General features: G+C 38.2%; 1 long non-coding RNA gene across 1 annotated transcript in view; it reads left to right on the top strand.

The window, feature by feature from the left end:
• The window catches only part of LOC139363731 (uncharacterized), a 128,267-nt gene that overhangs the window by 89,678 nt on the left and 24,417 nt on the right, over window positions 1-14,172 (top strand). Inside the window, exons 3-5 of the long non-coding RNA XR_011624562.1 lie at window positions 1,546-1,731; window positions 3,502-8,945; window positions 13,691-13,908. This is a non-coding gene — a long non-coding RNA (uncharacterized lncRNA). The remainder of the gene's footprint in view (window positions 1-1,545; window positions 1,732-3,501; window positions 8,946-13,690; window positions 13,909-14,172) is intronic.

Here is a 14,172-nt window from a genome sequence, read left to right as displayed (position 1 = left end):
TCTTTGCCTTCTTTCTTAATGGACTCCACCCTAAACTGAGTAATTTTAGCTAAGAAATAGAAGCTACGTTAAAAAGACCACCTATGGAACTAAAATTGGTTTCTAAAATATACCTTTCTGGCATTTAGCTGGCTATTTTGAAATGCTTTTGTATAATAAATTTACATTTACAATGGAAATTTCCATTTGTAAGGATGTCTGCTTCTGGGCACTGGGAAGAGAGGGAGGACTGTCACTGGAAATACTTACAATGAAAAAGGCATTGGTTTAAATTTGTGTAACAAGCCAAACTTTGTTAAGGTGCTTTTTCTGGCCATCTTATCTTAACCAGGGCTTCACCTAAACCCTCCCTTCCTTGGTTTTGGCAAATGATGGTATTTAGGCCCGAGCTAGTAAATAGTTTTTAGGAAAGATGAATGGACCCTTAGAAGAATGGATAATGGTTTGTGTCAAGGTTTGTCTGAATGTGAAGTCTCCTTTCCTGTGATAAAAGTTAATCTTCCAAGGTTGCTGGAACACCTAAGGAAAGTATTAAGCATAATTGAGTTCCTTTGGAAAATAGACAAGGAATTCAAAAAGCCTTGCTTTGTTTAACTATTGGTAGCAATAATATACCAAAGTGACATATTTTAGTGTAGTATTTTCTAAACTTCTTCAATAGTCAGCTTTTTAAAAATAACCAATCCAAGTATAATTGTTAAGAACTAATAATGTAGGCAAAGGCAAATGGCATTAAAATTACAATTGAACTTGGAGTTTCAAAACTCTTTCAGCAATTTAAAACCTTAAAGTAATGTTAAATTAAGTAATAGATACTCATTAAATATCTGAATCATTTCTAAGCAAGTTAAAATCCTGAAACATTAATTGTTCAACATAAGTTGTTTATATATTCCAACATCTTGCTTTTATATAGTATAGAGAAGCAAAATATATTTGCATATGTTAAGAAACAAAGAAGTGAGGAAACATGACTTTCTAAAAATTATAACATTGTTTTCATCTATAAATACTGATATAAAACAGTTCAAAATGGCTCACATCCTAGGATTTTCACTGGAAATTAAGGTTACTAAGAGTTAAATTGTTATTAATGTAAGGTACTGTGAGTTCCTCTTCAAAGGTTTAATTTGTTCAGTTTCCTTATTCTTCATTCCTATAAACAACTCCCTTGTACCTCCTCAACCCTAGTTACTGGCTTAGTTACCTGGTTTGTAAACAACTCTTCCCGCCAGTCCCGACCTGTAACTCACATCCCCCTTTCCTTCCTTATTTGGGAAAATATTCACAAATAGCCATTCAGGTCAACTTAGATTGTGCGGTCTGACCCCAGCCCATGGGGGGAGTGACATAGAGGTAGGGACTGTGTTAGTAATAAAAACCCCTTCCCTCTTTTCTTTGGGGTGCTCTAGAAGTAGACAAAACTGTGAGCAGCACCCTTCTGCAGAAGTAAACTTTGCCTTGCTCTCTGTTGCCTTTGCCTTTGCTCTCTGTTGGAGTGCTTGTTCTCTTGGCAACTCTAACCTCTTATTTCCAACAACCTAGGTGTTCATCCGGGATCCCATTCTCCTCTGGGGAAGGGTCTCTGATCCCCTCTTATGAGGAGACACGTTCCGCTGCCTCACTGCAGTGGCCTTGGGGGTAAGGAATCAAGACCCACCGAGTTTGACTAATAAACCCAGACTCTCAGCAATGTGGGATGAAAAGGCCTACAGATACCACAGTAACCAGGTAACTTTGTGCAAAAACCAAGGTAAGGAAAACCACAGGGGCGGTGAAGTACTTCCTTGGTGGTCAAGACATCCTGATAAGTTGAATGTGTGTGAATGGGATGCACAACTGAGTGTGAAGTGAAAGGAGAGTAGTGCAGGAAACCTCCACTGGGGGCGTTAAGCCTCCAGGGCAAAGGGTGCAAGAAATCTCTAGTAAGAGAGGTTGAGCCCCACAGACTCAGAAAACTCAGGGAAACACCTAAAACTTCCAGGATGAGAAATATCTCAAGCAAGGCAGAAAATAAAAAGTATAAGGGAGACAATAAAATTCCCTCCAATAGCCCACTGAGGAAATACAAGAGACCTAAGGGAAATGATAATTAAAGGAATTAGAGAACAGGTGCCCCACACCCAGAATATTACCAAAGCCTTTAATATACAGTGGAGAAAGGATAAAGGACCTATGGGGTACTTAGATAGGCTTAAGGAGCAAATGAGAAAGTATGCTGGCCAGAATTACAAGAATCCCTGGGACAAGAGATGCTAAAACTCCACTTTGTCACCAATAGTTGGCCAGATATTACAAGGAAATTACAGAAGATAAAAATTGGAAAGACTGTCCCATAGAGAAACTTTTAAGAGAGGCCCAAAAGGTATATGTATGAAGGGATGAGGAAAGGCAGAAGCAAAAGGCAAAAATTATGCTGTCCACACTACAACAGGGGACTCTTCAACAGGGAGCCCAGGGAAATAGAACCTGTAAGCCTTCCAAATACCTGGCTGTCAGAGCCTACGCAGGAGGCAAAGGAATAAAGATGGAAGGCCAGGAAATAAAAAGAGGAAAAAGGCAAAACAAATATTTCAAATATGGAAAATAGGTCACTTTAAAAGAGAATGCCCTAAGTGGGAAAAAGACAAGGAAGTCATCCCACTTATGGCTTTTGAGGAAGAATGGAGGCTCTGTCTTTTCTATCTTGAATCCCACCAAGAGCCTTTGATATATTTAGAGGTGGGACCCAACTCTGAGCTTATTACTTGTCTTAATCAACTCAGGAGTGGCTCACTCCTCTGTTTGTCATTCCCCATCTGGTGTAATTTGTTCACAAGAACAACTCCTTATTTCAGGAGTGAAGGGAGAAAGATTTCAAGCAAAAATTTTAGAGGAAACAAAAGTCATATACAAAAATAAATCAGCTAACATAAAATTTTTGTTAATACTAGAGGCAGGAACTAACCTACTAGGAAGAGATTTAATGCTAGAATTAGGTTTAGGCCCCTATGTTAACCAGGGAAAATTTCTCAACTCCCTAAACTTACTCACTACTTAGATGAAGAGTATATCCATTCTAGTATCTGGTCAAGAGAAGGTGATCAAGGAAAACTACCAGTCCTTCTAATCCATGTGAAATTAAAAATTCTTGGGGAAGTAGTAAAAAGAAAACAATACCCTATTCCTTTAAAAGCTAGAACAGGTTTAAAACCTATAATGAAAGCCTTGTCCATGATGGACTCCTTGAACCTTGTATGTCCTCTTATAACACTCCCATATTGCCTGTAAGGAAAACAGATGGGTCATATTGGTTAGTACAAACCTAAGGGCTATTAATCAAATAATTCCAACCACCCACGCTGTTGTTCCCAATCCTTACACTCTTATTAGTAGAATCTCACACAACCACCAATGGTTCTACGGGTTAAATTCTACTAGTAACCTTCCTACATTTGAAACAAAAGATCATTTCCTTAAAAACTATATATTTGGTCTGTCTTCCACCCTTTCCTCCCTTAGGACTCAAGGTCTCTTACCGCAGACTCCACCCCTAGAATTTCCAGTTCACCAGCGCCAACCCAGAGATCACGTCCTTGTTAAAAGCTGGAAAGAGGGAATGCATGAGTCCACCTGGGAAGGACCTTACCTTGTGCTCCTCACAACTGAGACAGCAGTCAAAACTGCTGAAAAGGGGTGGACCCATCATACGCGAGTCAAAAAGGCATCGCCCTCTCCAAAGCCATGGACCATTTCCCAGGGCCAACTCCCACCAGAGTAATGTTAAAAAGAAAAGTTTAATCTATTTCTTCCTCCTTTTCCTCTTCTCCCCAGCTACTTCACATCTTATTCCAAAGCCAAAGAAAGCTAGCCTCTTCAGAAAAGTACTCCTGCACCAAATGAGCACAGGGCAGTCATGGGAAGTTCTGTTTTGGTTGGTGGGGATGTGGTCTGGACAATCAAGTATCAAGGCTGGACCTCCCCAGGAGGAGGTTCCACTAACCTAAAGCCTTACATCCACTTTACAAAAAAGACAACTCCCTCTAATTGTCAACTCCAACAATGTAACCCTGTGCAAATCTCTATTACTGTCACCACCTCTACCAATACTAACCCCACTCTAGGTCGCTTCTATGGCATAGAAGCTGATGTTCCTGGAATAGACCCTATAGGATCCTTTGAAATGCACTTCATTGCTCCTCTACCCTCTTCCCTTCCTCCGCCGTCTAAACCTTATTCCAATCAAACAGCTGTTCTTTACGTACCCAATGATGAAACTAGAGTAAACATTGTAGAAGTTAAGGATTTAAAAGAAACCCTAGCCATAGAAACTGGGTATCAAGATGTAAATGCCTGGCCGGAATGGATTAAATATTCTGTTCACACCCTAAATAAGAGCGATTGTTACACTTGTGCAACAGGCAGGCCAGAAACCCAAATTGTTCCCTTTCCATTGGATGGTCCTCCAACCAACAGGGTATGAGTTGTATGATAGCTCTCTTGCAAGACCCTGCAGCTTGGGGCAATAAGGCATGCTTAACTCTCTCACTGCTATTCTTGGAAGTTTAAGGCCCTGCAGGTCAGCCCCCAAGGGCCTTCTGGCCTCCGGTTAACAATGTCATTTTTACCTTGGGTCTCTCACGACAAAGGGAAAATTTAGCATTCCTCAGAAGCCTAATGGGATGCAGTGAGTCCAAGCCTTTTCAGAAGCTAACCAATCTGTCTGCCCTTGTTCATCCCCGGTTGGATGTATGGTGGTATTGCGGTGGACCACTATTGTGTACTCTGCCAAGTAACTGGAGCAGCACTTGCACTGTACCCCAATTGGACATGCCTTTTACCCTGGCGTTTCATCAACCAAACAGAAAGGAAAATCTCAAAAAAAGAAGTGCCTCTCGTGGGTCTTTTGACCCTCACATTTATATAGATGCCATCGGAGTTGCATGAGGGGTACCAAATGAATTTAGAGCCCGAAATCAAATAGCCACAGTATTTGAATCTGCATTACTCTGGTGGTCTACTATAAATAAAAATGTAAATTGGATAAATTACATTTACCATAATCGAGATGGAACCATAACAAAGGTGCTACAAGGTCTTACTACCTTAGCCAGTGAGTTAGCTGAAAATTACAGAATAATCAACCCCTTCACTAACTTAATGGAAAAATGGTTTGGCAAATGAAAGAGACTCAAGACCTCAATCCTCACCTCCCTTGCAATTGTCATAGGTGTACTTATTCTTGTGGGACGCTGCATTATACCCTGTGTCCGCAGATTGCTGCAAAAACTTATTGAAACAGCCCTCACCTAAAACCTTCTCCAATTCTCCCCTGCCTTATTCAGATAAACTGTTACTCTTAGAAAATCAAGAACAACAACAAAGCCAAAATACGTTAGACAAATTTGAAGAGAAAGAATTATAAAAATCAAAAGAGAGGAAATTGTAAGGCACAGTGAGTTCCTCTGCAAAGGTTTAGCTTGTTCAACTTCTTTGTTCTTTGTTTCTCAAAACAACTCCCTTGTACCTCCTCACCCCTAGTTAACTGCTTTGTAAACAACTCTTTCTTCCCACTAGCCTCGACCTGTAACTCACGTCCCCTTTCCCTTCCTTATTTGGGAACATATTCACAAATAGCCAATTGGGTCAGCTTAGATTGTGTGGTCCGACCCCAGCCCATGGCGGGAGTGACACAGAGGTAGGGACTGCATTAGGGATAAAAACTCCTTCCGTCTTTTCTTTGGGGTGCTCCAGGAGTAGCCAAAACTGTGAGCAGCACCCTTCTGCAAAAGTAAACTTTGACTTGCTGAGCAATTCTCTGCTTGAGTGCTCATTCTCTTGGCAACTCCAGCCTCTTATTTCCAATATTAATGTGTTTAGCATTAATGTGTGTGATTAAAACTACTACATTAACGTGTGTGATTAAAACCACTAAATAAAGATAAATAATTTCATCTGCAAAGGGTACAAGAAAAACAGGATGTGTTTTGGGGAAGAAAGATTACGAAGAAGATATAAAAATGTCATTTTTGTTAAAAGAAAAAAAAATTCCATTTTAGAGATGACTTAAACGTTTTAAAATGAAGGAATAAATAAAAAAAAAGTAGAGATAAAACTAAATGGCTATTGAAAGCTAAAGTGTAAAAAAAATCTTGTGTGGTTAAACTGACTCAGGTTAAATAGATGTATTATAAGCGTTTTTAAAATTGAGCCTTAATATCAAAAGTACACCAATATAAAACTAAAATTCAGTTTTCGCTTGTAAATAAGAGAGTAAAAGATTTTCATTCACCTTTTGAGTGAACTACAAAAACCAAAAAAGGGGTAAGGGAGAGAAAGGGAAACAGATTTTGTGTGGTTTTTTTGCTGTCTTTATTAGGTCTTTTGATTATTTGGAAAATTGAGTCTCTATCAAACAGTGAAGGTTTTTTCTTTCTAAAATCTTTTGGTTATTATTTTGGCTAAATGAATAATTATTACCATGGTCTATGATCCCATTTTGATCACTTATTTTAAACCTCTGACATAATTGACAGACTTCCCAAAATCAAAATTCAAAATCAAAATGAAGTCTTTTTGACCTCAAACTAACTTTGGATGTCCCAGAGGTCCCCTGAAGCATCTAAAAGAGAGATAATAAACAAATATAATAAACGAAGGCTTATCTGATATGTTAAATTACACAAGAAGCACTGTCATGTAACAAGAAAGAATGTTTAACCTTTTAATGAATTATATTTCTATGGATATGCTATTAATACATTTTCCAAACTTGTATGAGAGTCCTAAAATTCGGATATGTCTTGATGTATGTTATGAGTCATAACTATTACTCTTATGTTAAATTATTACAGGCCACAGGAATAACCAAGTTTCCTTGTCAATTGCATCTTTTTTTTTTTTTTTTTTTTTTTTTGAGACGGAGTCTCGCTCAGTCGCCCAGGCTGGAGTGCAGTGGCTGGATCTCAGCTCACTGCAAGCTCCGCCTCCCGGGTTTACGCTGTTCTCCTGCCTCAGCCTCCTGAATAGCTGGGACTACAGGCGCCTGCCACCTCGCCTGGCTAGTTTTTTGTATTTTTTAGTAGAGACGGGGTTTCACCGTGTTAGCCAGGATGGTCTCGATTTCCTGACCTCGTGATCCACCCGTCTCGGCCTCCCAAAGTGCTGGGATTACAGGCTTGAGCCACTGCGCCCGGTCAATTGCATCTTTAACCATGACTGTTTTAAGTCTGGTTGTACACAGCAAATTGCTTAATTCTGATGCTTTTTTTGAAAGCTCTTTGTAAGCTATTATAATCCTAAAGGGCTGTGCTTTCAAGGAGGTTCATGGAAGAGATTCTGAAAGTATACATGTCTGATAACTTTAAGATTATACCGTTGGACTGGATTAAAAACCTCAGAACTCTAATGAAAATATCTGGTTTATAATACTGCTAACCCAAGCAGGAGAATTAAATTATGAGCAAATACTTTGGCAGATTTTCATGCTAAGTCAGCTGGTACTGAAATTGTTAAAATATGCAATTTGAATGAACTCCTTGATCCAAATCAAATTACCTATAATAATTAATTTAATAAACAGTGCTATGCACTGGAATTGGAGAAACAAAATTGGTATTTCAGAGGAGATAAATTCAATATGAAATGTCTACTCATAGAAAGCCTGAACAGCTGCCTAGTCCTTCCTGCTTCTTTAACATCTCCATTATTAAAACTCAACACTCCATGACTCTTAAAACTCAACACTCCATGACTCATCATGGAATAAAATGATCAAAATCATGAAAAAAAAAAAGTGTGGAGACTTTTCTAAAATTATTAAAATGATTTATGATCAATATTTTGTTTGTCAAATCCCTAATCCTGGAAACATAATCAAAACTTTGGGTACATTTCTGCTACCTGATGGGCCATATGAACATTTCTGGAGGGATTTTCATTCAATTGCCATTTTCAGTCTATGTTTTCTGGTTCTATACAAGCTTTTTCAGGCAAGAAGACCAATGCTAACCTTAGCTAAAGGTTATTAGAAATGTATTTTCATAGTATTCCATGAGCACACCAACATGGCACATGTATACATATGTAACAAACCTGCATGTTGTGCACATGTACCCTAGAACATAAAGTATAATAAAAAAAATGTGTTTTTTCCAGGGGTATGCCTGGGGAAATCCCCAGTGATAGAGGTACTTGTTTCACTGGACAAGTTGTAAAACAGTTAGCTAAATTATTACAGATACAATAGCATTAAGCAAAACTAACTGAATCCACTGGATTGCCTTGATCAAAGGCATTGCAAATTGATGACAGTCATGTCTACTTCCAATTGAAAACATAAGTTGACCCCTTATGAAATAGTCACTGGAAAGGCCTATGCTCCTAATAATAGAACTTAATGTACCTCCTGCTCTCCTAAACTCTAGTATGACTAAATACTGCAAGACTTTATTGTTGTATGCCAAGGTATATTTTTGCCAGTTAAAGGAAGTTTTTCATGATCCACCAGCTGAGGACAATAAAACTCTTTACAATCTAGAATGCAAAGATTAGGTCTTCTGGAAGTGTCATCAGAGAAGGAAAGACTGCCCTTGCCACCAACACTGCAGCAAAACTTTGGGACCTCAAACCTTGGGTCCACATTTTGTACCTCACAAGCATTTCTTTATACTCTTGGACATGGTACACCCGTGTGGATCCTAAGGTAACTCAACAGAAAAGTTTCTACTCAGAAGCAGACAGTATCCTAGACATGGACGACTTTCCCAGAATTATAGGTCAATACTTTTCGGTAATCATGAAACTCTTATCTTTTTCTTATTTATATATACCTCTTTTGCTCGGCAGGATAATGCTGTAATTAGATTTCCACAATCAGTACCTTCTGTGGGTAACTTTATGGAGCATTTAATCTGTCATGCCAAACACAGAATTCACATGACCTGATGGATCCCTCAGTTCACACAGTAGGTAACTTTAGCAACATCCCTAACATAACTTGTTCAAATTATACTACTGGTCACATTTCTAGACCCACCTTTTCTCAATCCTTGTTTTAATTTAACTCAGTTATGGGATACAAGGACCAGGACCAATACAAGACAGGTTTGCACCAAAAGCCCAGGAGGAGTTTCTTGCAAACTGACTTAGGTGCTAGGGTACTACAGTGTTCTTTCAACCTGTAATAATTCTACCTCAGACCCTTGGCTAGAAACTGCTAATTTCACCATTCCAAGTAATGTATCCATAAACAGTAGAATCAGAAAAGGCATCTTTGTATGTATACATGGGGTTTACTTTTATTTGTGGAGAATTTTGCAGATAGCTGTATTCATGCACGAACTTTTATCTTGATTAATGGAAGATAAAGGGCCAATGTGGGCTAGAAAATTTAGTAGTACCTTTGTTGCTTCATAGTTAGAAACAGAACATTGATCCACTCCTCCTAACCCACACTGCAAGTTAAAAAGAATATTGCTGGCCAGGCAAGGTGGCTCACACCGGTAATCCAAGCACTTCGAGAGGCGAAGGCGGCAGATCATTTGAGGTCAGGAGTTTGAGACCAGACTGGCTAACATGGTGAAACCCTGTCTCTACTAAAAATACAAAAATGCATGGCTGTAATCCCAGCTACTCGGGAGGCTGAGGCAGGAGAATCACTTGAACCTGGGAGGTGGCGGTTGCAGTGAGCCAAGATCGCACTACTGCACTCCAGCTTAGGTGACAGAGGGAGAGTATGTCTCAAAACAAAAACAAAAAACATTGTCAAGAGGCCTTTACCCCTCTGGAGCGACATCATTTGCTAAGTCTCCTTTTTCATAGCCTGGAATGAATATAAATGAGGCAGTGGTGGCAATGGTTAAATATTTATTCCTCAAAATAAACTTTATAGCAGATTCTACTACAAAGCCACTGGTTGCACAGTAGACTTATTCTCTTACTAAAGTTGCACTACATAATAGAATTACCCTAGCTTACCTACTGGCAGAATAGTGAAGGATCTGTGCAGTTGTCAACACTTCTTGTTGCACATGGATGAACACAATGGGTATTATAGAGACTCAGTTGCAAGGGATTAACAAACAAGATGCTTAGTTAAAATGAGTAGAATTCATCCAGCTAATTCTTTAATGTATTTTAGTTGGGTTGGTTCATGGAAATCCTGGCTAAGAAGCACAATTCAGATTCTTGGCATTGTCTTTCTGATAGTTATACTAGTCTCCCTGATTTACAGTATTCTCTCAAAAGTTTTATTCTTTATTTTTATTTGTTGAGATGGAGTTTCACTCTTGTTGCCCAGGCTGGAGTGCAGTGGTGCATTCTCAACTCACTGCAACCTCCGCCTTCCAGGTTCAAGCAATCTTCCTGCCTCAGCCTCCTAAGTAGCTGTGATTACAGGTGCCTGCCACCATACTTGGCTATTTTTTTGTATTTTTAGTAGAGATGGGGTTTTACCATGTTAGCCAGGCAGGTCTTGAACTCCTGGTCTTGATCTTGTGATCTTGTGATCAAGTGAACTCTTGATCGCTCAGGTGATCCACTCACCTTGGCCTCCCAAAGTGCTGGGATTACAGGCATAAGCCACCACACCCAGCCTCTAAAGTTTTAAATAGTTGCATACAGCCATCTGTAGAACATTAAATGGACCCTCTTTGACTGGAATAGCAAAATCTCAAAGAAAAGCATGATTATGAGGACGACACAACCTAGGAATGGCGTATTTAAACCAGAAACCTAAAATCGATGGTAACTGAGAAGAGCAGCACTCATGCCCTAAGGTTTGGTCCCACTCTCACTTAGGTAAGAACCTGATCAAAAAGGGGGCAATGTTTTTGACTGAGCTCCTGCCCTAGGCCCTATCGGACCAGAGAAAACTAAAATAGAATCACTCAGGCTAAATGCCTTATAATCAAAACAAAACTTTTAAGCAAAGAGATACAAAAATCAGTTTTCCCCCCCTCCACTCCTTCTGAAGGCAAGAGATTCTGGTACAATAAGATCCCTTTAGTTCTAACCCTTACAAAAAACTAACCTGAAGTAACTTGATGGTAACCAGGCATTTTTTTCGTATTGTTCTGTTTCTTTGCTCATACCTTACAAAACCCATTGCTATTTTCTAGTGGGATTTGAGACTAAATAAGTCTATTTACAGTGGTGACAGAGTTATGTGAATGTCTAAAGTTTTGTTCAGTCTCTCAAAATTGAGAGGCTGACCAAAAGGGAAGATTGTTAAACTTTGGGTCAGTTTGGCCTAAAGCTGACTTGTTATATATTTTAAGTTTTGCTGAAAGGTTCCTCTGTACATAATGAACTATAACTTAACGACGCATAAACCACCTGTAACCTACCATGCAACAAGTAGCAGAGTCTCAGCGAATTACTGCAATCAAAGTTCCATTAACCACAATCAACTGTTCAAACTAGGGTCAAATAAGGCAAGACCCAGCTGTAATCCATTCAGCTGTTTCTGTACCTCCCTTCTATTTTCTGTATGCCACTTCCCTTTCCTTGTCCACAAGTTTTATCTGACCATGAGGCAGCCCTGGAGTTGCTCTGAACACCTATTGTAGTTCTGGGGCCTGTCTGATTTGCACATCATTCTCTGCTCAATTAAACTTTGTTAAATTTAATTTGTTTAAAGTATATTTTTAACACTAGCTTCTCATCCAGGGAGGACTACCTTCTTTCTCAATCCTAACTGAGCTAAACAAGAAATAAAAACACGCTCTTAAAGTCCAAATAGACTTCTAGAGAGTTTCATTAATTAATACTGACTCATTTGGTAGAAATGTACTAGTCCTCCCACCCACAATTTTGTTTCCTGCAGTTTTATTTACTCTCAGTCAACCGTGGTCCAAGAATATTGTAGTACTTTGAGAGAGAATGTGTGAGTAAGAGACTGTGAATACACATTTTCAGAACTTTTATTATAGTATATTGTTTTAACTGTTTTATTTTATTCTTACTGTGCCTAATTTATAAATTAAACTTTATCATAGTTATGTATGTATAGCAAAAAAATACATTTATTATAGGTCAGATTCTATATGATTTGGGGTTGTCGGCATCTACTGGGAGTCTTGGAATGTGTCTCCTTGGATAAGGAGGGATTACTGTACTACAGTGTAGGCTGAATTTTTTGCAATAGTTTTCAATTTTGAGTCTATTTTCCTCTCATCTTAACACTGTCAGTCTCTTCTAAGTAGTTTGCTTATTAACAGCTGCATGTGCCCTGTTTGACTGGTGGTAACTTCCTCCATTTGTATTGCACTTCTCTCTACCCAATGCTAAACCTAATCCTATTTGCACTTCGAAGTTCATGTTTTCAAGAGTCACCTGTATTCTTTGGACCTTCCTTATGTATTCTTAATATCTATATGTACCTTTCTTATTTTAAGTACAAGGAGTACACAAAGCAGCATAAGTAAAGTGTGTTGAGTATAGGAGGAAGAACGGAGTACAGAGGACATAAAGAACAAACTTAAATAGAAAAAGAAAGCCTGGGCTTTGTGTTTTTTTATTTTTTTTCCTTGAATCTGAAACAAACTTTGTGAACTTGAGACAATTACTTTGTGCCTGATTTCTCATATGTAAAATATAGCTGACAGTGTCTGCCTTGGTCCTTCATGGAATAGTTGTTAAGAAAAATGTATGGATCTATGGTGAAATGGTACAAGAAGTAAAATCACTATGAAGAGTTTTAAATTACATTTTTTATGTCCATATTAAACTTTTTGGAATATACAGTTTTACTTTAAAGTTCATACAGGTCATTTTTGATTCCATAACCTCAGAACGTAGAATGTATTTTCTGGTGAATATAAATTTTGAAATTTTGGTTCTGATAAAAGCCTGTGTAAACTGTATTAGAAATACCACATATACATTTTGGGAGGCTGAGGCAGGCAGATCACGAGGTCAGGAGATCAAGACCATCCTGGTGAACATGGTGAAACCCCATCTCTTCTAAAAATACAAAAAATTAGCCGGGCATGGTGGTGGGTGCCTGTAGTCCCAGCTACTTGGGAGGCTGAGGCAGGAGAATGGCGTGAACTTGGGAGGTGGAGTTTGCCGTGAGCCAAGATAGCGTCACTGCACTCCAGCCTGGGCGACAGAACAAGATTCCGTCTCAAACAAAACAAAACAAAACACATATATACACATAGCATATATGCATGCATACATATATATGTATATAACATATTTATGTATATAACATGATCTATATAGCAAAATGACAGAAAATACCATTGCACTAGTAGGTACTAGAAATGGAAGTTGATAAAACAATAACGTTTATTCAAAATGATATTTCTTAAAAAAATACTGATTACTGGTACTTGAAGAAAAGTGGATGTAATTCAAGGAGTGCAAGAGGTAGATACCTTTTGCAGAGATTCTGAAGGAGATTTATGAACACTTAAAATCATTTTAGAAATTTACAGCCCAGATTCTTAGATGCTGTGATTTCAGAGCTTTCTTAATACAAGCAAATAATTATTAACAATAGTCTTTCTTGTTGTCTTGAAGAAAAACAGCAAAGAAGAGAGAGGGAGGGTGTTTTCTAACACATTGATGAGAAGTGGAAGAAGGAAAAAACGGTTTAAAAATAATAGCTACCATTTACTGAGAGATTAGAATGAGCCACAAAATGATTTGCTTGTGTTCTTTAACTACTAATACTGGTTCCATTTGCTTGCTTGCTTTTAAGGTTGACTTTTATCAAGAAATAGTATACATCTTGTTTCAAATGCAGAAATCATGAGTATTTACCTTGTAAATTTTCAAAATGTGAACACACACATCTGGTGTGGAACAAACATCCTGATCAAGAAACAGAAAATTACAAGGAGAAGCTACTCACATGTACCCATCTCATTTCTAACCCCATGCCATGGATAAGCACTGTCCTGACTTCTGAAACTATAGGTAATTTGGGTTTGTTTTAAACATTATATGAATAGCAAGATATAATATACATTCTTTTGCATCTTTTTGGCCATTTTGTGATGGTTGTCACTGATATTGTACATAGTTGCAATACATTCACTTTTACTGCTGTAGAAATGTAGCCTCTGATGAAATGTCAAGTCTTTTTTATATCTTAGCATTTGCAAAATTATGATATTTCTATTTTTATAAATGTTATATTTTTAATTTTTGTGAGTACATAGTAGGTATATATATTTATGG

This window comes from Macaca nemestrina, chromosome 6 (assembly GCF_043159975.1).
Source record: "Macaca nemestrina isolate mMacNem1 chromosome 6, mMacNem.hap1, whole genome shotgun sequence".
In the NCBI taxonomy this organism is placed as follows: domain Eukaryota; kingdom Metazoa; phylum Chordata; class Mammalia; order Primates; family Cercopithecidae; genus Macaca; species Macaca nemestrina.
This window is presented reverse-complemented; position numbering and strand designations above follow the sequence as displayed.